The sequence below is a fragment of the Hyla sarda genome, chromosome 3, assembly GCF_029499605.1.
Source record: "Hyla sarda isolate aHylSar1 chromosome 3, aHylSar1.hap1, whole genome shotgun sequence".
Taxonomy (NCBI): domain Eukaryota; kingdom Metazoa; phylum Chordata; class Amphibia; order Anura; family Hylidae; genus Hyla; species Hyla sarda.
The window spans coordinates 90,240,666-90,263,987 of NC_079191.1; the positions used below are offsets into that span (position 1 = coordinate 90,240,666).

Consider the following 23,322-nt stretch of genomic DNA (forward strand, 5'->3'; position numbering starts at 1 on the left):
TGAATGTTTACCCTTCAATATCCTTATCACTAAATATTTTGTATGAAAACAACCTGGGTTTATACTTAGAAAACTAAAAATAAGGATTGCCTGGTCCCTGCCATTTTTCTATGTTCCCCCCATTGTCAGTACTTATTTTAACTTTATAAGTTAACATTTTCTAAAAATGTTTATTTTATTGTATCTGAAAAATATCCTGTATTTACTGTTAATAATGATAACAATAATAGTAATAGTAATGCTAATTGGTCTAAACGGAAGATACGATTTAGAACATGTGTTTATTCTGACACATAAAGGATGAAGTGATAATGCACAAACACACATGTAACCTATTGCAGTATAGCACAACTATGTAGTTTTAGTCTGGTCTTGTGTTCTTAGTTGCAGAGAGGTGGTGTTGAATGTGTTTTTATTACAATCTCTATAATAATGTCCAAGAATATTCACATACTTCAATGAACATTCTAAAACCTAGTTTACCTTTATTGATCCTGGTGGACAGTACACAGCCTCTTCAGAAAGTGATATGTGTACGTAACATGAGTATCGAGAATAACGCACATGCCATCTACTGATTTGCAGCTATACATAGCACATAACACATCGAGTTGTGATTTAAGGTCAGAGTGATGCTGCACATTATTCCTCAGTTACAATCCACATTACCTGATCATTCTGAAGCAATGTTCCCAAAGCTGCTGCAAAACTACAACCCCCATCAATCCTGACATCAGATGGAAGTTGTAAGTTTGCAACAGATGTGAAGCAACAAGGGAACACTGTTTTAACACCCCTCAGATATAAAATAGAGCAAGCAGCACTGAATGTGTTTGCACACCACAAACTTCTCCAGATCTAAACAGGTACCATATTAAGTTATCAAGGCTTGGTTTGTGTGTAGAAAAGCAATTGGGACATTAAAGGGGTTATACTGGGGGAAAAAAAATGTTTATATATCAACTGGCTCCAGAAAGTTAAACAGATTTGTAAATTACTTCTTTAAAAAAAATCTTATTCCTTTCAGTACTTATGAGCTGATGAAGTTGAGTTGTTCTTTTCTGTCTAAGTGCTCTCTGATGACACGTGTCTCGGGAACCGCCCAGTTTAGAAGCAAATCCCCATAGCAAACCTCTTCTACTCTGTGCAGTTCCCGAGACAAGCAGAGATGTCAGCAGAGAGCACTGTTGCCAGACAGAAAACAACAACTTAACTTCAGCAGCTGATAATTATTGAAAGGATTAAGATTTTTTAATAGAAGTCATTTACAAATCTGTTTAACTTTCTGGAGCCAGTTGATATAAAAAAAAAAATTCCTGGACTACCCCTTTAAGATAACGAAAAAGGGACAGGGTTTATTTATATAGTTGTAGGCCCCCATACTGCCCCCATATGTAAAAGAAGGTCCCCATATGAATGTAGGCCATATACTGTCCCCATATATAGTTCTAGGCCACTGTACTCCCCCCCCCCCCCCCCCCCGATATATAAATGTAGGCTACTATACTGTTCCCATACTTAGTTGTAGACTCCTTTTCTGTCCCCAATACTGCCCCATATTTATAGTGTTAGGCATCTATACTGCCCTAATATATAGTTGTAGGCCATATATACTGTAGTTGTAGAGCTGGGAGAGAAAAGTGAACTCTGCGCTCCGGTCTGTGCTCCGGCACATGAATGACATCACGCGCCAGAGCACAGACTGGAGGAGAGAAGAGAAGAGAGGACATGCTACAGGGGAGCCTGGTAAGCATTTTTTATTTATTTATTTCTGACAGTGGGGGCCCCCACTAAACCTACCTAAAGGGGTTTGCCCCTACTTCCTAAAGGGAGGTGCTATTACCACCCAAAGGGGGTTACTAAAGGGGACTGCTATTACTATCTAAAGATAGGTATTAAAGGGGACTGCTATTGCTACTTAAAAGGAGTTACTCCTACTACATAAAGGTGGCTGCTGCTACTACTGTCTATTGGGGGGCTTCTACTAATATATGCGGGGGGCTGCAACCACCTACAGGGGAGTAACCCCTTCTTATAAGAGGCAGCTACTACTTACAGGGAGCAGCTATCTACAGGGAATAGCTACCTACAGGTGACACCTACCTACTCAGGGCATCTAAGGGGGTTGTTATTACTAAAATGTTTGTCTGGCAGGTTCTGTGGAGACAAGTTGTGGCTTAGGGGCTTCATGATAGAATTTGGCCTAAGGCTTCAAAAAGTCTAGAGCCGCCTCTGAAGCCTTATAAATTCACTGCTGTCCAGCTTGCCCTGAAACTTCGATGCTCTTGCTACATATAAATATATAATATAATTAATAATATAATTATAGTGGCAAGCATCATAGCATGCTCCCATATTGTGCCAATGTCCGGGTTGAATCCTCATACCACCGAATGTACTGTGCAATAAACAAAGAACATTTACATACCAAACAAAAGAGTAATACACCATATGTTTGTACAAAGCTGGAGTGAAGCCACCCCAATGCACGTTACAGGATGTCCCCAGGGCGAAGGACATCCTGTAACGTTGGGGTGGCTTTACTCCAGCTTTTAAAAACATATGGTATATTACTCTTTTGTTTGGTCTCTATATGTTCTTTGTTTGTTGCACAGTACATTCAGTGGTATGAGAATTCAACCTGGACATTGGCACAATATGGGAGCATGCTATGATGTTAACAGTGATATCTATTTTATGTGTATTAGCCGGAGTGACGCTGTTTTTTCTAATCTAGTGGAGATTCTTCCTTTCTTTTTACATGCTCTTCATGCAATTTTAATGTATATCAATAAAATTATAAATGTTATATGGTAATAAGTGACTCAGTCTTTTCGTTTTTGTAATTAGTTGTGTTTTGGAGTATACATTGGGCCCAGTAGTTATAAATAGATAGTTGCACATGCAGTGATATTGTTATATGGTTACCAATTTATAATTGACTGTCTATTGGTTCTATAATATTGGTCTAAGTATACAGGATTTGGTCCGTAACAGTATGATGGTAATATGTATTGTGATAATATTTCCTCCTATTATACTGGTATTGTTGGTAATATTAATCTCAGTATACAGGAGATACAGGATTTGGTCAGTAATAGTATAATATCAATATGTAGGGTGAGAATATTTTCTCCTTATATACTGGCATTATTTGGTGACTATATGATTTATTTTGAGGTACATGTGTCTTAACTATGTTAATATATATATATATATATATATATATATATATATATCAGAAAATCCAATGGGAAGCAAACAGCGGCACTCCAGCAGTTTCAAGGAGAAGAAGAAATTCCTTTATTCACCCATATGGTGCTACGTTTCGACCCACTCAATGGAGTCTTTATCAAGCATACCCAATGGAATATGCTTGATAAAGACTCCATTGAGTGGGTCAAAACGTAGCACCATATGGGTGAATAAAGGAATTTCTTCTTCTTCTTGAAACTGCTGGAGTGCCGCTGTTTGCTTCCCATTGGATTTTCTGTTTTTCATATACCTGTGGTCAAGGTTGGAGCTGGCTGAGCACCCGCTTTGATACCTTATAGGCTTGAAGCCTTGTCACGGTGCTCCTTCATCATATTATCTAATATATATATATATATATATATATATATATATATATATATATATATATATAGGAAAGAATAAGGGAACCGGCACTGTAAAATAGGACTTAAAGTCCAAATAGGGTGCTCAGCTTTCACAGGTTCAAACTCCAAACCCTTCTTCAAACACCTCCAAAAAAGAAAAGCGGCACTCCAATGGCAAAAAAAAAGGTGTATTTATTCACCCACGAAGTCAATGCGATGTTTCAGCCTCACAATGAAGCCTTTCTCAAGCTTGAGAAAGGCTTCATTGTGAGGCTGAAACGTCGCATTGACTTGATGGGTGAATAAATACACCTTTTTTTTTGCCATTGGAGTGCTGCTTTTCTTTTTTGGAGGTATTTATATATATATATATATATATATATATATATATATATATATATATATATATATCCTCAGCATTCCAACTGCATTTCCTCATTTTTTACTTCTGCCAGACCAGCAGAAGTCCAAAGTCTGTGTAAGAGATGGAGGGAAATGTGCTCTGGACAAGTAGGGAGACACCTAGTGGCAGCTTGTTTAAACACAAATAAAACATAGAAAACTTCATTTTTTTTTTATGACAGTGCCCATTTAAAATATAAGTGCCATTTAAGAGAACGGCCATTAAAAAAACAACTTATTCCTTATCCCTTGCAATCTCCTAACCTGGGCCTGGTTTATAGAGAGATTATAAGCTTTATACAGCACGCCGAAGATACTATAATACAGCACTCAGGCATCTCTAATGATCCTATAGAAATGAATGTAGAGCATGTTGTCAACAGTGCGCACTATCTCTGAGAGTCAGGCTCTCTTATTGAGATTAGGGAGGTCCCAGGAGTTGGACCCCCCCCCCAGCATCAGATACTTATCCTCTATCTTGTGGATAGGGGATACGTTAATTTGTCACTGGACAACCACTTTAAATAGTATAAAAGTTCACAGGACCTGGTGCCACAGCCAATACATTAGTAACAGACAGTTCTAATAGAATATTCCCAGACATACAGCAGTATCAATAGAATATCACATGTACCAACATAAGTAGTACCAGACAAAGTACAGTACTATTAACATATTACCAAAGAAGATACCAGTAGAATTGCATAAGTAACAATAGTGCAATAGAATTGTACTAGAAAAAGTGTCCATAAATAGTATCATAGTCTCAATAGATTATTATCAGATAAAAATTGGTATCAATAGAATAGTACATTAGTCACAATGCCAAAAAAATATTTGTTAACACAGTACCAGTAAAAGTAGTACAATAAAATATGTATTAATAGGAAACAATAATCCTCTGTCTCTACACAAAAGAGTTTAAAAAAAATCTCAGAACATAAAGACATGGTACAATAATAAAATAGTATCACACATAGTGCCAATAGAATAGTACAGTTCCATTGAATTTCACTAGAGCAGACATTTAGAATAGTATAGTAGAATTGTAAAATAGTACCAGTGAAAGTACTCAGATAATATAGAAGAATACAACATAGGACCAATAAACAGTACCAGACATAGTGTCAATAAAATTACACCAGACATAGTGATAGTTACATAGTAAACTGACCAGGTATTGTAGGACAGACAGAGTAGTTTTATTTGATTTTTTTCACCCAAACCACTGGATCTGCAGATTTACCTTAGTTGCTATAACAATTTGTATCCTTATAAATCCAGATATCAGGGTCAGTAGTCTAAGTATATTATTTATACAGAGAAGTCTATTAGATTATGTAGGCAGCAATGATAATGGGGTTTACAGAAATAGACTCATCAATCTTCTTGAAATGAATATTATGAGCTATATTAATCATTCAAACAATTAGCTTAATTGATCCTTCCAACGTATGGATGCAAAGCAGTCCACACCTACTTATCATCTTCACCCTGTTACCCCAACTTTACAATAAAGAGAAAAATAAAGAACCTTTGTGCAAGCTTGGTGAGTGCCGCAGATCTTCTATATTTAGAAGCCTTGTTGCTATGCCTACAGTGTACCACTATAACACTCTTCACAGCTCATCATCACAGCTACTTCAAGGGAAGTATGTCCTGTGCTAGGGACAGTGCCAGTTGTTATCTTTTATTGTGAATAAAATGGAAACTATTTTTTCTTTTTAACAGTACAAATCATGATTTAAACTCTCCCTAATCCCCCCTCCCTTCATCTGTCTCTGACTGTCACTGACACTATTCCTGTGTTTCTTTTCATTCAAAATCCCCTCTTTCTACCTGATTTATTGTCTTCTTGGCTGCTCATTCAGCTGTCCTAGTGTGAGGGAGGAAGGGAGGTGTGACTGTGATCACAAAGCTCTGAGTCTTCTCCTCTCTGTTTACAACTGCACATGCAGAGAGAAGAAAGATTGGAGCTCAGATATGCTGTGTTATGAGCACAATGCTGGCTCCTGCCTGTCCGATTGACAGGCTGGAATCATCGCTGAGCTTGTCTGTGTCCCAGCTGCAGTTTACAGCTGAGATTTCGGATTCCAGTATGAGTCTGAAATCTATAAAAAATAAAAATAAAAAAAGGGCTTGCGGCCAGGACTGGTAGGGAGACCCCTAGTGGTCATTTTTTCAAAGTGGAAAATTAAATATAAAGAAGCATATTTTTTTTAATAACATGCAATTGGAAAGTCATTCTGCATACATTAATCTATAATGGAGACTGTGGAGACCGCTCTCACTGAACATCCAGATTGCTCACCTGTGCCCGGGACTGGCCGGTACCGCCCTCGGCCAAAAGTCCAATCAACAAAAGAAGAAGGTCACAAATCTTGACACGATTCACATACAGAAAAGGTCTGATGCGTTTCACCTACGTTGAGGCTTAATCGTAGTCTACGATTAAGCCTCAACGTAGGTGAAACGCGTCAGACCTTTTCTGTATGTGAATCGTGTAAAGATTTGTGAATAAAGGAAAGCTTATTTTATCCATCACCTAACGTGCCGGACCTTCTTCTTTTGTTGATTAATCTATAATATATCAAAAGTTATTTTTTTCTGTTTGGGTTTAACAACAACAAAATCTAAAATGTTATTTGGATGCAAAATAAATGTTAGCTTATTATGTGCCATAAGCTCTAAAGGGAACATGTTTTCACTTTCATGCAGCCTGAACCATATGTTTGGGGTGGTCCCTGGCAGCTTCTTCTCGCCCTACCAGCTTTAATTGATAGATTTCTCCCTGTTTGGGTATAGGAATTAATCTATTAGTCAAGGTCAGCGAGGCCGACAGAAGCCACCGCAGACCACCCTGATGTTTCTGCAGCATGAAAGTGATGACAGGTCCCCTTTCAAATTACAGACTGTAATTAATTATGAAACTGAGTATCCTTGAGCCAAAGTTTTTTGTTTTTATTTTGGTAGTCTTTATTTCTTCGCTATGCTTGAACTTTTATACAAATGCATAAAATAAATATTAAACTCCTGTAGTTAAAGGGGGTATCTGGTAAAAAGAAAAAAAATGTTTCCCCTATCCACAGAAAGGGAAATAAGTATGTGATCAAGGGGGGGTCCAACCACTGGACTTCCTAGCAATTTTCAGATTGAGGCCCCGGCCCTCAGTGAGAGTTCTTAAAAAGTACCTGTCACCAAATAAACTTTTCTAAACTAACTCAGGATATGTTCCCTAACTTCTCCTAACACCCATCCAGCCATTAAAAACAAATTCAGAGCTTTAAAAAGCTCTGTATCATACCTTTCTTCTTGCTTGCATAGTGCAATTTTCCAGCAGGAGAAAATGGGCGTTTTGAAGCAGGCATGACATCACTGAAGAATGCTGGGGGACCATTTCCTCCCTCACATTGTTGCAGCATTGTGATGAATAGAAGACCTCAAGCTCTGTACATGTTTCAGTCTGTGTTGCTATCAGTGAGGCTCTCCTGCAGCTTTCAGTCTGTGTGGCTTTCTGTGAGGAACTGTGGAGCTTTCACTTTCTGTGCAGCTGACAATCAAGCTACCCAGTGGCTGTTTTTTTATATTACATTTTAAACATATTTATGTTGATAATTTTAAAAGCAAGTGAATGGGAAAGTCTCTGCTAATTACACAAGGAACATTATATTAAACGTTTTATTTGGTGAAAGGTACTCTTTAACTGCAGCATGCACTGTATAAATGAGATGTAGAGCATGCTGTCAACAGTGCGCACTATCTCTGAGAGTCGGACTCTCTTATTGAGATTAGTGTTGAGCGGCATAGGCCATATTCGAATTCACAATATTTCGCGAATATATGGACGAATATTCGTCATATATTCTCTAAATTCGCATATTCGTAATATTCGCGTTTTATTTTCGCATATACGAAAATTCGCGTATGTGAAAATTAGCATATGCGAAAATTAGCATATACAAAAATTAGCATAAGCGAAAATTCGCACGCCAGTCTCACACAGTAGTATTAGAGCCTTCTTTAAACCACACAAGCTGGAAGCAGAGAGGAATGATCACTGTGATGTATACTGTGAATAGAAAATATTCGCGAATAAAATTTGCATTGCGAATATTCGAGAGCAACACTAATTGAGATTAGGGAGGTCCCAGGAGTTGGAACCCTCAGGATCAGATACTTATCCTCTATCCTGTGGATGGGGGATAAGTTAATTTGTCATTGGAATGCCACTTTAAATAGTATAAAAGTTCACGGGACATAGTGCTACAGCCAATACAATAGCACCAGACAGTTCCAATAGAATATTCCCAGACATACAGCAGTACCAATAGAATAGCACATGTATCAACATTAGTAGTTCCAGACAAAGTACTATTAACATATTACCAGACAAGATACCAGTAGAATTGCATAAGTTACAATAGTGCTAGAGATGAGCGAAGATATAGTCCTTCGATTCTACAAGTTTAACTAATTTATGCAGGCTGAAGTCAGCAACTGCCGAGCCGCAAGGTTCGTGACAAATCGAATCACTGTAACTTCGCTCATCTCTAAATAGTGCAATAGAATATTACTAGAAAAAGTGCCCATAAATAGTGCCATAGTTGCAGTAGAATATTACCAGATATAAATTGGTATCAATAGAATTGTACATTAGTCATAGTGCCAAAAATTATTTGTTAACACAGTACATGTAGAAACAGTACCAGACATAGTACAATAAAATATGTATTAATATGAAACAATAATCCTCTGGCTCCACACAAAAGAGTTTTAAAAAATCTCCAAAGATAAAGACATAGTACAATAATAAAATAGTATCACACATAAAATAGAATAGTACAGTTCCATTTACTTTCACTGGAGCCGATATTTAGAATAGTATAGTAGAATTGTAAAATAGTGCCAGTCAAAGTACTCAGATAATATAGAATACAACATAGTACCAATAGAACAGTACCAGACATAGTGTCAATAAAATAACACCAGACATAGTGATATTTTTCTATTGCCTCTTATTGCAAATAACCTAAATAATAGTAACTGACCAGGTATTGTAGGACAGACAGAGTAAATTTTTTCACCCACACCAGTGGATCTGCAGATTCACCTAAGCCGCTACAACAAATCTTATCCTTATAAATCCAGACATCAGGGTCAATAGTCTAAGTACATTATTTATACAGAGAAGTCTATTAGATTATGTAGGCAGCAATGATAATGAGGTTTACATAAATAAACTCTTCAGCCAAAATAAATATTAGGTGACATATTAATCATTCAAACAATGAGTTATTTGATCAGCATCTGAGATATTCCAACATAAGGATGCAAAGCAGCCAACACCTACGTATTATGCATGCAATACATCTTCCACAAATATATATATATAGAACTCAATTGCCCTGATTTACCATGAGTGGAGTGTTTACTCTGGAGTGATTTCAATATCACTCGTCTTTTTTTTTCAGGCTTATTTACTATTCTGTCGCACATGTCGGTTATTTTTCTGTCGCACGTTTTTTTGTGTCGCACTAGTCAATTGTGCCGCACAAACTCCGAGCTAAAGAAATTAGTTGTGTGAGTCAAAATGGTTTAGACTTGTTTGTTTAAAAATGTTTCCATGAATCAAAAGTATTCATGTGTTATAATTTTTCAAACTATTACAACAATTCTCCTTGTTTATCAGCTTGGGTGTTAAATTGATTTAAACCTAATATTTCAAATGTGTTAAAAAGAAAAGCATTCACAAAAGCATTCAATATTTTATTCATAAAAGTGTTGAACTGTACAAAATGTTTTCAGGTTAGAAAACAAGTTACTTTCACACAAAACACAATGGTGAACAGTCCCTTGTTAGAAATCACTCCATTTTGGGAATTTCACTCGGCCTCTTGGCTGTCGGTTATTGTGTGAGGCAAATTCATACTTTTTCTCGAGTGATTTTGGAAGTACTCCGAGTGTTTTTTGTTTTTGTCAGTAAAACACCCATTTTTTGCATAAAACAAGCCCATTTCAGAGTGAAAAGAAAACACTCTGAGTGTTTTCTAAAGTGTCGGTTGTGCGACTAAAATTTGGTCACATAAATAGTCGCACATACGTTGCAAATAAAATTTAGGCGCAATAACCGAGAAAAGTCGGTTGGACTTTAGTAAATGAGGGCCAATGTGTGTTTGTATATATGTGTATGTATGTGTGTATGTGTGTGTGTGTGTGTGTATGTGTGTGTGTATGTATGTATATATGTATGTATGTGTGTATGTTCCAGCATCACGTCCAAACGGCTAAAGATATTAACATGAAACTTGGCACACATGTTACTTATATCTCAACAACAAACATAGGATAGGTGATTTAACCCTTACTCACCCCCCATTTGCCAGGGTCGGGGTTTTTGTGTAAAGTCCCATACAAGTCAATGGGAAATATATGTTACCACATAACTTCCAAACGGCTGGAGATATTTCGATAATACTTGGTCACATGTTACTTATATGTCCACTTAAAATATAGGATAGTTAACTTAACCCTTAACTATCCCCATTTGTGAGGGTTGGGTTTTTGTTTAAAGTCCCATGCAAATCAATGGGAAATGTATGTTCCCACATAACTTCCGTATGGCTGGAGATATTTCAATACCTGGTACACATATTACTGGTCGGGATATGAGGACGCGATAGGAGGTCGGGATAGGAGGTCGAGAGAGGAGGACGGAATAGGAGGTCGGGATATGAGGTCGGGATAGGAGGTCGGGATAGGAGGTCAGGATAGGAGGTCGGGATAGGAGGACGGGATAGGAGGACGGAATAGGAGGTCGGGATAGGAGGTCAGGATATGAGGTCGGGATAGGAGGTCGGCATATGAGGTCGGCATATGAAGGGGGCTCCATTGTTTTAAAGATTTTTTTAAATTACTCTTTCCCTATAATTGGTGCTGACTGAACATCTCCAGGTACAGGACAAAACAGCATTGACAAGTGCCAACTGTGCCAACCTATAGCTGCATGATCTTCCGTGCAGCCATTATCCAAGAATACTGTAAAAACATGACATTCTACAACAGTGCTCTCCAAACTGTGGACCTCCAGATTTTGCAAAACTACAACTCCCAACATGTCCGGATAGCCATTGTCTGTCCAGACATGCCGGGAGTTGTAGTTTTGCAACATCTGGAGGTCAACCGTTTGGAGACCACGGCTCTGGAATAAGGTCCAATAATGACCACGGTAAAAAGGGATATCAGTGGTCATTATAGGAGTCTAGAATGAAAATGTATCACCTATGCCAGTGCTTCCCAAACAGGGTGCCTCCAGCTGTTGCAAAACTACAACTCCCAGCATGCTGGGAGTTGTAGTTTTGCAACAGCTCGAGGCTCCCTGGTTGGGTAACACTGACCTATGTACATAATAGCTCTGCATACAACTGATACAATAGCATACAATGCCAGCCAGAATACATGGTGCTGTCTATTTTTAGCTATTTAATGCAAAACTAAAGCATTACTGTCATTTAAATTAACTTCTTATTCCATATGGCACATTCACAGCTCAGAAGCAGCTCATAGCACAACACAGCTAAGAAGACCTATACTTTTTTTTTTTTTACTATCATTTGTTTCATTATTTACTATTGGATATTTGTTTGCTTTGTTACTATAAAATAACAATGACATCATTGTTGTAAAATTTTATATGAAGAACAAATTATTATTGTGTAATAGGATTCAAATGAAGACCATGATGAATCGGATGCAGTTAGGCTGGGTTCACATATATCAGTCGTCCGGCAAAGTTTCCCTCCGGCATGCACCGGAGGGAAACTGATGCTAGAACTGATCCCACTTATTTGAATGGGACAGTTCACAATGATCCAGTGTCTCAATTTTGACGCCGGATGGTTGGACATGCCTCAGGGCACCGGACAGGGGAACACAGCTTGCTGCATTCCCCTGTCCGTTGCCCAAAAACAATGGACGCCGCATGCCATACAACTGATAACAAGTTGTCATCAGTTGTGGCATCAGTTGTGTCGACATTTAGGCTGAGTTCACCTATGCCGGATATGTGAACCCAGCCTTAAAGGGGTACTCCGCCCCTAGACATCTTATCCCCTATCCAAAGGATAGGGGATAAGATGTCAGATCGCCGGGGTCCCGCTGCTGGGGACCCCGGGGATTGCCGCTGCAGCACCCCACTATCATTACTGCGCAGATCGAGATCGCTCTGCACGTAATGACGGGCAATACAGGGGCCGGAGCATCGTTACGTCACGGCTCCGCCCCTCGTGACATCACGGCACGCCCCCGTCAATACAAGTCTGCCATAGACTTGCATTAAGGGGATGGGCCGTGATGTCATGAGGGGCGGAGCCATGATGTCACACTGCTCCGGCCCCTGTATCGCCCGTCATTACGCACAGAGCGAACTCGCTCTGTGCAGTAATGATGGCGGGGTGCCGCAGTGGCTATCCCGGGGGTCCCCAGCAGCGGGACCACGGCGATCTAACATTTTATCCCCTATCCTCTGGATAGGGGATAAGATGCCAGGGGCGTAGTACCCCTTTAAACGGGTACTCTGGTGGAATACTTTTTCTTAATCAACTGGTGCCAGAAAGTTAAACAGATTTGTAAATTACTTCTATTATAAAATCTTATTCCTTCCAGTACTTATTAGCAGCTGTATACTACAGAGGAAATTCTTTTCTTTTTTGGATTTTCTTTTCTGTCATGACCATAGTACTCTCTGCTGACACCTCTGTCCATGTCAGGAACTGTCCAGAGCAGGAGAAAATCCCGGAAAATCTCTGAACCCTCTGAACTGCATAGTATGAGGGAGTAAGGAATTTCCCTATAAGATAGAATTCCCCAGTAGGTTGGTAATGCCCCCAGTATGTACAAAGCAAATAATTCCCACAAAAATGCTCCCAGGTACGTAATGCCCCACGTAGGTAAGCATTAGTTAATGCCCCCAGTAGGTAAGAAGTAGGTAGGTTGAAGGTGGTGCCCCCAGTAGGTAATGCCCCAAGGTAGGCCATAGGTAGTTCCCCCAGGTAAATAATTCCCCCAGTTGATAGTGCCTCAAGTAGATTGTTCCCTCAGGTGGGTAATACCCCAGTAGGTAGTGGCTACATCTGGCATCCACTGTGCTGAGTTTATAGGGCCCGCAGCCCGTCCCATCATTTAAATGAATTGGGGCACTGGTGAAAGGGGGGTAAACTTGGAGTTAGGGGCTGGCTACAGGTCCTCTTTCCATCCCGGCACAACATCCTAATAGGTTGGCAGTCTGCCCCTGCATATAATATAGATAAATATGAGATAGATAGATGTGGGATAGATATATATAGATAAATAGATGATAGATAGATAGATAGATATGATAGATAGATAGATAGATAGATAGATATGAGATAGATATATATGAGAGAGATAGATAGATAGAAGAAGCACATCCAGAGTATTTAATCAGTAGCGGGTAAACGCAGGTATAGGATTGTGGTAAATCAATCCAGAGCAATATTTCTTGGATAAATGCAGCACACCAAACAAGTATATCCGTGCAATTTATTCCATTGTGTATAGAAGAAATATGATTTATTCTGTACACTATGTATACCCTAGTATTTCTTCTATACACTATGGAATAAATCCCCATTGCACGGATATACCTGTTTGGTGTGCTGCGTTTAGTAAAAAAAAGCTTGGGCCCCTTACTGGAGTACTGGCTATACCCCCCTGATGGCGTCCCCTATGACTAGTAAAAGCTGGGGTTTCCTGCAGCTGAAATTCTGCTTGCAGAATTCCACAGCCTAAAACCCACAAGCGTAAATTCAGCTGCAGGAAACCCGCATCAGATGTTTTATGTGTCACTGTACCCTTAAAAAATATTTACCGTGAAGTCCTCTAGCTCAGTGTTGCACTAAACACAAAGACAAGACTAGAAAAACATTACTTAATTTCTTTCAAAAGGAGCACCACACCTGTCCTCAGGTTGTGTGTGGTATTACAGCTCAGTTTAATTCAACTGAATGGAGCCCAGTTGTAATACCACATACATCCTAAGGACAGGTGTGGTGCTGTTTTTGAAAGAAAAAGCTATTTTTCTAATCCTGGGTAACCCCTTTAAAGCCCCATTGCCGCCCTTCATTGTACATACATACTGCCGGATTCACTCATGCTGTTTTTTTTTTTAGCTAAACATAGAAGTGGATTAAAAAGGGACAACATATAGACAGTGATTCCCGACTAGGGTACCTCCAGCTGTTGCAAAACTACAACTCCCAGCATGCCCGGACAGCCAACAGCTGTCCGGGCATGCTGGGTGTTGTAGTTTTGCAACAGCTGGAGGCACTTTGGGTGGGGAACATTAATACTTGATCAAAGAATGAAAAAAATACAGGGGAAAAATGCCACAAAACCATACATTAATTCCCACTATTTTGGGAAAAGCCCCCCAAAAAACGGTATCATGGAGAACATAAAAGAGGGGACAATTTTTTGTGTCATTAAAAACATTTTTTTGACTATGATACGCTCGAAGCTTTGCTTGAAAAAGAAAAAAAAACTACACACAATCTGCACTTGTTTACATGTAGACATCGTGCCATTATTATAACACATGAATTTTTTTCTTTTTATCGTGTTTTTAAAATGCGAGAAATGTGCGGCCAGTAACCATATCGTAAAACCGTGACCATGTAGGGTGGAGTAACACCTGCCATATTTTGCTGCATATTTGCTGCTGCGCATTTTCCCACCCATTGACTTCAGTGCAAAATACCGCATGGGTGACCCTACCCTTAAGAAATAAATCTGCCACATGCGAACACTCACCAATACTTAAGCCAAGGAACCTTAGAGGTTAACAATGCTTTGTAATTTCACACCAAACAGCACATGTTGTTTATACATCAAATACACCATATTAGCAATAGTAATAATAGTACAAAATATTATGAACAATAATGTTAGGTGTTGATATTTACAGTAAATTGTTATTGAAAACTTTTATTTTTGCACAATTAATGCTGGTGGGTCTTGCAGTTCTTAAATAGACAGATATCTACAGGTTGCACATGAGTTACAGTATATAAAGCAAAAGAGAAGCTAAGAGACAACATATACATGCTTACCGGGCTCAGTGTGTCTTCTTTGCAGATGTACTCTGATCTATTTTTTTTTTTTTTTTGTTTACTTTCGCAACAGCTTTCATGGCTGAAGACCAAAAAAATTAAGGTATTAACCCATTACGAAACGTTCTTCTCTTATATAAACATATAAAGTGTAAAGCATTTAGGGAGTGCTAGGGATGCAACAAGGAACCCATAAGTGACTAAAACATACATTTGCAAGTTGATAAAGAGAGGCTGGGCAGGAACTGGGAGGTACAGAGCACTTTCACTTCATATAAAAATGAAAATTTTAAGTAAAGTTACTTTGTATAGACCTGCAGTGGTGCTTGAAATTTTATTTACTTCTATATTTCTGCATAAATTCGACCTAACACTACATAAGGTTAGCTAAAAGAACAGCAGCATACAAATGACTGAAAGTTATTAGACTTGGTCATTTCTTTAACACCATAAGGACGTAGGGCGTACCCGTACGCCCCCGTTCCTGAGTCCTTAACTACTTTGGGACCCAGGGCGTATGGGTACGCCCTGGCTCCCTGGTACTTAAGGACCCAGGGCATACCTGTACACCCATGGGAATTCCGGTCCCCGCCACACAACGGGCAGGGACCCGACCGGGATGCCTGCTGAAATCATTCAGCAGGGGCCCCGTGCAAACCCCTGGGGGGGTCCTGAGACCCACCCCCATGTCGGCGATTCAGAAAGGCGAGCTGCGGCAATTCCGGGTCATACGGGTCTCCGGTGGCCCGGAAAATAAGGGGGATCGGGCTGTCCAAGACACCCCGATCCCCCTGAAGGGATAAAAGTGAGGTGGCAGGGGTGCCACCCCTCCTGTCCTGCTATTGGTCGGTCAGAAGCGACTGACCAATAGCAGATCGGGGGCGGGGGGTTAAAGTTCGGTTCCCCCGTTCTGTCCACCCACGGTAATCCGGGCAGAACGGGGGAACTGTGATGTGACCAGCGGGCACTTATCGGCGGCGATCAGCAGCAGCGGGCGGCTATGAGGTGCGTCTCCCTAGTGCGGCTCTCCCGTGCAGACTAGGGAAGCCGGTGAGTTGTTGCCTAGCAACATCTGGAGGGCTGATGCTGGTCTCTAAACTGTAGCCCTCCAGATGTCGCAAAACTACAACTACCAGCATTCTCAGACAGCTGTTTGCTATTTGGGCATGCTGGGATTTGTAGTTTTGCAAGATTTAAAGGGGTACAGTTTGGAGATCATTGTGCAGTGGTCTCTAAACTGTGTGGTGGTTTCTAAACTGTGGTCCTCTAAATCTTGCAAAACTACAACTCCCAGCATGCACGAACAGCAAACGGCTGTCTCGCCATGCTGGGAGTTGTAGTTGAGTACCTACAGCTGTTGCATAACTGCATCTCCCAGCATGCCCTTCGGTGATCAGTACATGCTGGGAGTTGTAGTTTTGCAACAGCTGGAGGCACACTGGTTGGAAAATACTTAGTTAGGTGACAGAACCTAACTGAAGGTTTTCCAAACAGTGTGCCTCCAGCTGTTGCAAAAGTACAACTCCTAGCATGTAGGCATCGGGCCGGGATGCCTGCTGAGATCGTTCAGCAGGCATCCCGGCATATCGCCGAGGGGGGTCCTGAGAACCCCCATATTGGAGGTCACCGGTAAATACAAACCAAAGATCTGTGGTGATTCCAGGTAATTCGGGTCACACGTGACCCGATGACGCGGTAAAGGAGAATGACCAGTGGTGTAATATACACCGCCAATCACTCTCCATATTGTACTGGGAGTTGGCACCCCCCAGGACAGCTATGATTGGGTGGTCGTAGTGACTGCACCAATCATGGCAGTATGGGGAGGGCGGAGGTGGGTGAAGGAGCATGTTGCTCCAATCTGCCCACCACACTTCTGTGAGATGGTGAGCAGGACGGAGCCCTGTGCAGCCATCTTCTCCCCTCAGTGCTATTTCTGTGCCATCCGGCACTTTTAGCTAGTGTTGAGCGGCATAGGCCATATTCGAATTTGCGATATTTTGCGAATATATGGACGAATATTCATCATATATTTGCTAAATTAGCATATTCGTAATATTCGCGGTTTATTTTCGCATATGCGAAATTTAGCATATGCGAAAATTTGCATACACAAAAAGCAGAGAGGGATGATCACTGTGATGTGTACTGTGAAAAAAAAAACGTAATTACGAATATATAGTGCTATATTCGTGAATATTCGCAAATTCACGAATATGCAATATTCGTGAATAAAATTTGCAGTGCGAATATTCGCGAGCAACACTACTTTTAGCAATTAGGGACAGCTTTAGGTTAGGCGGGGAGACTTTTTAGGTGGTTAAAAAATATGTACTTTTTTTTTTTTTTTTTTTTTTTTTTTGTGGCGTACCATTACTGTAGGTGTCCGTGGGTCCGTAGCACCTTTAGCCCTACAGGGTCGCTGCGGTCTTCCCCTAGCATTTTTTGGGCACAGACCTATTTTTTCTTTTTTGCTAATCGTGTGGCCAGGCTCTCTTCTGTATAAATGAGCGGCCCACCACCATTAGCTAAAGCCCACCCACCGCTGATCAGTCCCGTAGTACTGATCAGCATTTTTTTATGGTGCAGGCACTTTTTCGGGGATTAAAGCATCTTTTTTTTATTACATTTTTTGCACCTATAGTCAGTCTGTGCCACCAGTAGCAGGCCAGTGCTGTGTGGACGGACCGTACCTCTGTTTGCGGCCTGCCCCACCGCTGTCAGTGATTTATCACTGATCAATGGTTTTTTGGGGTCCAGGCAGGTGCTTTTTTTCGTGTTTTAGCGCTTTTTTATTTTATTCTCGACTTTGTCAATCTGATCGACTTTGTCAATCTGATGGTTGACCAGACGAACCTGCATGCCCCCAAAAGTTCGTTGCTGCAAACCCGGGCTCATTTTTAGCTTGACCCAATGGATGGTACACCATCAATGCAGCCAAAATGAGGACCTTTTGGGGCCTCGTGCTGTATATGGGCCTAATTAAAAAAAACAAAGGTCAGCCAGTACTGGAGTGGGGACGTCCTCTACCAGACCCTGCTCTACAATATGGCCATGACACATCCCGGGTTCGAGGCCATTCGGAAATGTTTGCATTATCCCGCGGCATGTCCTCCCTGAAGTCATCCCGCGTATTACCGCCTGTATAAAATCAGGCCGGTCATCAACCACTTCGGGCCAAATTTTGGGAGGCCTATGTCCCTGGGTGGGAGGTCACTATTGATGAGTCTCTCATGAGCGGAGGGGAGACTCAGCTTCCGGCAATACATCCCAACCAAGCGGGCGCGGTATGGCGTGAACATGTATAAACTTTGAGAGTACCTCAGGGTACACTTGCAAGTTTATGGTATATGGTTTATGGTATATGAGGGACGAGATTCCCGTGTTGAACCCCCAGAATGTCCCCCCACTCTGGGTGTTAGCGGAAAAATCGTTTGGGGCTTTTTGCACCCATTGCTAGATAAGGGTTACCACCTTTACGTGGATACACTAGTATCCCTCTCTTCACATCCCTCGCCACCAGATCCACGATCTAAGAGTCAAAGAGGCCTTCCGACCTATCCGCTACACACACCTATCCCCCAGGGTGAGTCCTGTGCCTTTTCCCATGAAAACCTTTTGCTGGTCAGGTATAAGGACAAGACGTATGTCCTTATGCTCACCGCAATTCATGGGAACGGTAGCACCCGTGTCCCTGTGCGAGGTACCGTGGGACCAGTCCTCAAGCCTGATTGTATTCTTTTTTTTTTCTTTTTTTTTCAAAACTTTATTTATCAGGTTTTACAGGTATATAAGGCACAAGTAAGCATAGCATGCGGTCGGGTGACCTCACAGATTACAGTACAACCTATCAAATTTGGGTAAGGGAGAGAGGGAGAGGAAAGAAACAAACAGGGGATACCGACATGGGGAGGAAGGGAGGAGGGAGGAGAAGGAGCGCAACCCTTAGATTAAATGTTTTGTCACAAATGTCACACGAACCGTAGGTAAGTGGTAGCTGACAATATAGAACCCAGGAGCATGTTTAGTGATCAACTAATTGAGCGGGTCCTTAGTAAGAGAACACGACCTAGTAAAAGAAAAATAGGGATAAAAGGAACAAAGTAAACAAAATAAAATCATAAAGCAAGGCGGAAATTGGGTATTTCTTCATTGAGCTGCTGATTGGTTACGGGCAATATATCGCAGCCAACTGTCCCACAAATGAATAAAGGACTGTTCCTTGCCCTGTCTGCGTGCTATCATTCTCTCCATTTCACAGGCATATGTTATCTTGGCCCGCAACTGGGCAAAGTCCGGAGCATGTTTGGACTTCCATGAAGATGCAATAAGAAGACGAGCAGCTGCAAGAATGTGAAATGCGATAGTTTTGCATTGGATAGGAAGGTCAGTAAGGTGATTGGAGAGCAGAGCAAGGTCTGGGCCCCATTGGATAGCAACGTCCAGAACATCATGGAGTAGGTGGTGAACTCTAGACCAGAAAAGCGTTAAGGCACTGCATGTCCACCAAACATGTAGGAAGGTCCGCCTGATTGTATTCTTAACTACAATCAGTATATGGGGTTTTTTGATCTCTCTGATCAAGTCTTCAAGCCATATGATGCCATGGGGAAAACACGGACATGGTACAAAAAAGTTACGGTCTACTTGGTACAGGTTGCCACGTACAACTTTTTTTGTACTGTCCTAGTACGCTGGCAACACAGGGACATTCCTACAGTTTCAAGAGAAGGTTCTGAAGGCCCTCATCTTTGGTGACCGCCAAAGAGCGGGTCAGAGCACCTCTGGAACTGTGGTTCCCCAGATCGTCCCTGGCAACACTTTCCAGGTGAGGTCCACCACACTGGAAAGAAGGGACGATCCAGCAAAAATGCAGAGTGTGTCACAGGAGGGGGATTCGGAAGGACACCACGACTCAGTGTGACACTTTCCCCGATCATCCTCTGCATTAAAAACGGCTTCAGGGAGTATCACACTTCCATGGAGCACAACATTTTAAATCCTTTTCCCTAATTTTAATTCCTCTCCATTGTACCAGTCCAGAGTACATTGTCTTCCAAATTTTAAAACCAAACATCCCCCCCCCCCCCCCAAAAAAAAGAAAAAAAAACTCTTTCCCAAGACCCCTGATAATATCTTTTTTCCCCCTAAAAAAAATGGGTCATAGGACAAAGAGTCAACAGCATTGGGGATTTGCAAGTTGCCTCAAATGTGCAGCGCTCTCTCCCCACCTGAGCGGGATGCCCATTTGAGGTAACAGAATAGCGACGGCCACACACATCACATTCCCAGAATGATGATTCAGAGCATAGGGTTTGGGGCAGGCATCATTTTTACTTTTGGCTATACTCTGGGTTATCATTCTGGGAAAATAATTGGCATATCAGTATTAAAATAGCAATTTTCATTTTCCCCAAACTACACTTTATCCATTTCTGGAAAATAAATTTAGGGAACACCCGTGTGTTCCAAATCTCCACTTCAGATTATGAAATTTTCGTGAAAATTTTTAAAATTGCTGCTATACTTTTGAAGCCCACTAATGTCTTCAAAAAGTAAAAACATGTCAACTTCATGATGCCAACATAAAGTAGACATATTTGTGAATCAATATATAATTCATTTTGAATGTCCATTTTCCTTACAAGCAGAGAGTTTCAAAGGTAGAAAAATGCAAAATGTCAAAAAAATTTTTTACCAAGAAAGGATGCAAGTAACGATGAAATTTTACCAATATGTTACACTAGAATATGTCATCAAAAAAAAATTCTTGGACTCAGAATAAAAGGTAAAAGCATCCCAGAGTAATTAATGCATAAAGTGACAGTGGTCAGAATTGCAAAAAAGGTCTGAGTTCTTAAAGGGGTACTTCGCCCCTAGACATCTTATCCCCTATCCGGTGCCGCAGCGGGGATCCCAGGGTTCGCTCTGTGCGTAATGACGGGCGATACGGGGGACGGAGCAGCGTGACGTCATGGCTCCGCCCCTCGTGACATCACGTCCCGTCCCCTTAATGCAAGTCTATGGGAGGGGGCGTGACGACCGCCACGCCCCCTCCCATAGACTTGTATTGAAAGGGGCGGACCGTGACGTCACGAGGGGCGGAGCCATGATGTAACGATGCTCCGGCCCCTGTTCTGCCCATCATTACGTGCAGAGCGAACTCGCTCTGCGCAGTAATGATAGCGCTGTGCCGCAGCGGGGATCCCCGGATAGGGGATAAGATGTCTAGGGGCGGAATACCCCTTTAAGGTGAAACTGGACTAAGTCCTTAAGGGGTTAACTACTTAAGGACACAGGGTGTACAGGTACGCCCTGACGTCCTGGTACTTAAGGACCAAGGGAATACCTGTACGGCTGTGGGAATTATGGTCCCCGCCGCTCACCAGGCGGGGACCAGACCGGGATGCCTGCTGAAATCATTCTGGGGGGTCCAGGGAAAAAATCCCCCCAAAATTTGTAGCCCTATTTCTTCTGAGTATGGAGATACCACATATGTGGATGTAAAGTGCTTTGTGGGCAAACTACAATGCTCAGAAAAGAAGGAGCGCCATTGGGCTTTTGGAGAGAGAATGTGTCAGAAATTGAAAGCCATGTGAGTTAACAAAGCCCCCATGGTGCCAGAACAGTGGACCCCGCCACATGCAACATAATGTAATAAGAGGTACAGTGAGCATTTACACCCCACAGGTGTCTGACAGATTTTTAGAACAGTGGTCCGTGAAAATGAAAAATTTAATTTTTCATTTGCACTGCCCACTGTTCCAAAGATCTGTCAAACGCCAGTGGGCTATAAATGCTCACTGCACTCCTTATTACATTCTTTGAGGTGTGTAGTTTCCAAAATGGGGTCACATGTAGACGTTTTGGCACCACGGGGGCTTTGTAAATGAACATGGCCCCCGACTTCTATTCCAACCAAATTCTCTCTCAAAAAGCTCAATGGAGCTCCTTCTCTTCCGAGCGTTGTAGTTCGCCCGCAGAGCACTTTATATCCACATATGGGGTATTTCCACACTCAGAAGAAATGGGGTTACAAATTTTGGGAGGCTTTTTCTCCTATTACCCCTTATGAAAATGAAAAATTTGGGGTAACACCAGCATTTTAGTGAAAAAAATAAAATTTTTCATTTTTACATCCGACTTCGTCAAACACCTGTGGGTTGTTAAGGCTCACTGTACCCCTTATTATGTTCCTTGAGGGGTGTAGTTTCCAAAATAGCATGCCATGTGTTGTTGTTTTTTTTTTTATTTATTTATTTATTTTTTCTGTTCTGGCACCATAGGGGCATCCTAAATGTAACATGCCCCCCAAAAACCATTTCAGCAAAATTCGCTTTCCAAAAGCGACTCCTTCTCTTCCGAGCATTGTAGTGCGCCTTCAGAGAACTTTACGTCCACACATGAGGTATTTCCATACTAAGAAGAAATGGCTTTACACATTTTGGGGGGCCTTTTCTCCTATTACCCCTTTTAAAAATGTAAAATTTGGGGAAAAACCAGCATTTTAGTGAAAAAAAATGATTTACACATCCAACTTTAACGAAAGTACCACTTGTTACGTTCCTTGAGGGGTGTAGTTTCCAAAATAGTATGCCATGTGGGGGGAGTTTTGCTGTTCTGGCACCATAGGGGCTTCCTAAATGTGACATGCCCCCCAAAAACCATTTCAGAAAAACTCACACCAAAATCCCATTGTCGCTCTTCCCTTCTGAGCCCTCTCCTGCGCCCGCAGAGCACTTTACATACATATATGAAGTATTTCCATACTCGAGAGAAATTTGGTTACAAATGATGGGGGGATTTTTCTCTCATTTTATCCCTTGTAAAAATTCTAAAACTTTTGTCTACAAAAACATGCAAGTGTAAAAAAAAATGAAGATTTTGCATTTTCTTCTTCTTTTTGCTGCTATTCCTGTGAAACACCTAAAGGGTTAAAACACTTTCTGAATGTCATTTTGAATATTTTGAGGGGTGCAGTTTTTATATTGGGGTAATTTATGGGTATTTCTAATATGAAGGCCCTTCAAATCCACTTCAAAACTGAACTGGTCCCTGAAAAATTCTGATTTTGAAAATTTTGTGAAAAATTGGAAAATTGCTGCTAAACTTTGAATCCCTCTGATGTCTTCCAAAAGTAAAAACATGTCAACTTTATGATGCAAACATAAAGTAGACATATTGTATATGTGAAT

General features: G+C 41.1%; 1 protein-coding gene across 2 annotated transcripts in view; it reads right to left on the reverse strand.

Annotated features, from left to right (window-relative positions):
• LOC130360590 (beta-galactoside alpha-2,6-sialyltransferase 1-like) overlaps positions 1-23,322 on the reverse strand; it is a 77,523-nt gene that overhangs the window by 41,967 nt on the left and 12,234 nt on the right. The window contains exon 1 of one of the 2 annotated variants that reach the window (XM_056563122.1): positions 15,128-15,462. The exons of the other annotated variant lie outside the window; for it this stretch is intronic. The gene's annotated coding sequence lies outside the window, so the exon portion shown is untranslated. Of the gene's footprint in view, positions 1-15,127; positions 15,463-23,322 lie in introns of those variants that run through there. 2 annotated transcript variants of the gene reach the window in all.